The 2,084-nt window shown below is 46.4% G+C and overlaps 1 non-coding gene across 1 annotated transcript; it reads right to left on the bottom strand.

Annotated features, from left to right (window-relative positions):
* Positions 1 to 1,723: 1,723 nt before the first annotated feature.
* LOC114117086 (small nucleolar RNA SNORA26) lies at positions 1,724 to 1,845 on the bottom strand. Its single transcript, XR_003590877.2, has one exon. It is a non-coding gene; the product is annotated as a small nucleolar RNA SNORA26 (small nucleolar RNA).
* Between the last annotated feature and the right edge of the window lie 239 nt (positions 1,846 to 2,084).

The raw sequence follows: 2,084 nt of genomic DNA, 5'->3' as shown, positions 1-2,084 counted from the left end.
AACACTTTACCGTCTGAGCCACCAGAGAAGTACCATGGACTGTAGTCCATGGAATTCTCAGGCCAGAATACTGGAGTGGGCAGCCTTTCCCTTCTCCAGGGGATCTTCCCAACCCAGGGATTGAACCCAGATCTACCGCACTGGCGGGTTCTCTACCAGCTGAGCCACAAGGGAAGCCCAAGAATACTGGAGTGGGCAGCCTATCCCTTCTCCAGGGGATCTTCCCGGCCCAGGAATTGAACCAGAGTCTCCTGCATTGCAGGCAAATTCTTTATCAATTGAGCTCTCAGGGAAGCCCAAGGTGGCTTAGAAGTTAGATTTAAATATCATTTTAATAGGAAAAAGGGAAGGGAAGGGAAGGGGGATATAGGCCTTTTAAGGCGAAGTAAATTAAAAAAAACCAACTTCTCAAAAATTGAAGTATAGTTGGTTTAAAATGTCTTAGTTTCAGGTGTATAGCACAGTGATTCAGTTATATAAACAAATTCTTCAGATTCTCTTTCCTTATAGATTATTACAAAACATTGAGTAGATTTCTCTGTGGGATACAGTATGCCCTTCTTGCTTATCTATGGTAAATACAGTAGTGTGTGTATGTTAATTCCAACCTCCTGATTCATCCCTCCCCCAACCCCTTTTCCCCTTTGGGAAATCATAGATTTGTTTTATGTCTGTGAGTCTGAAAATAAGTTCATTTGTATCACATTTCTTAAAAAGATTTCTGGCTCTCCTCCCTCTCAAGATTTAGCTTAAATGCCTCCTTTGTACAGAGGCCTTTCCCGGCCATGCTGTTTTATTTATTATTATTTGTTTATTTTGCTATGCCAGGCCTCAGTTGTGGCACCCAGGATCTTCCATCTTCCTTGCGGCATGCGGTATCTTTTTAGCGGTGGCCCATGACATCCTTTAGTTGTGGCACGTGGGATCTAGTCCCTGACCAGGGATCGAACCCCTGCCCCCTGCATTTTAGCCAGTGGACCACTAGGGAAGTCACATGATTACCCTGTATTAAGCTGCAGCCCTCCACCCTGTCCTCTCATGCTCCTTTTCCTGCGTCACTGCTCTTTTTTTTTTTTTCCCTTAGCACCTTCTAGGACACCGCGTATTTTATCTATTTGTCAGGGCTGTTAATGTCCACCTCCTCCACTGGAATCAGCCATCAGTTACTGATAGATCGCAAGCCCTTTAGTGCAGGGCCCGATGCATAGTAGGCTCAGTAAACACTGGTCGAAGGCATGTGTGAGTTAAAGTGCTTCCTTTACCATGTAGTCTCCTGCGTGACTGCTACTGCTTCCATTTTTACTAATGTATTATTCCTAGTTGCGTGAAGGACATGTTCACGGAGAGCAACTCAAGCTGAAGGCCTCGTCTCTCCTGGTGGCCCTGGCTCATCAGCGCTCCCAGGGGTACCACGCTCAGCACTGCGTGTCCTTCAGCCGTTTTCAGTCGTCCTGTTCACTCCCCTCCTCTGCAGTTATACTGCTTTTTCCTGGAGACATAGCTGCTGGAGCTTGCCCTTGCTTGAAGACCCCTGCGTAAAGTTTTAAGTACAAACTCAGCCTTGCCCATTAGGCTCCCAAATGATCTTGCCATTAATGCCTTACACCTGATCTAGTCTTGGGACAAACCGGATTCCTTCGAAACGATGCTTTCCTGACTCCTGCCTTTGCTCAGGCTAGTCCCTCTATCTGGAGTGCCTACTTCTTCTTTTTTTTTCCCCTTCAGCTGTGACTCCAGCCGGGATCCAAAGAGGAGTTCCACGGTCTATTCTCTGGATTTTATGGAGACTGTCTTTACCCTTCTGTGTTAGCCTCCTAAGACACTGCGTCAACATTAAAAGGGCACAGGAAAAGGGTGTGGAGGGCCTTCTTTCATCTTCACTTGCCTCCAGTTCTACCTGCCCACCCCACCTCTCTCTCTCTCTCTCTCTTTTTTTTTTTTTTTTTTCTAAATTCAGAGAGGTTTCTTGCTTATAATTTTTTGTTGGCTATACTGGGTCTTCATTGCTTCGTGGGCTTTCTCTGGCTGCGGTGGGCGGGGTCCACTCTCCAATTGTGGTTTGTAGGTTTCCCATTGCAGCGGCT

Source organism: Ovis aries, chromosome 11 (assembly GCF_016772045.2).
Source record: "Ovis aries strain OAR_USU_Benz2616 breed Rambouillet chromosome 11, ARS-UI_Ramb_v3.0, whole genome shotgun sequence".
NCBI classification, from domain to species: Eukaryota; Metazoa; Chordata; class Mammalia; order Artiodactyla; family Bovidae; genus Ovis; species Ovis aries.
Note: the sequence above shows the minus strand (reverse complement) of the source record. Positions and strands in the feature narration are given on the sequence as shown.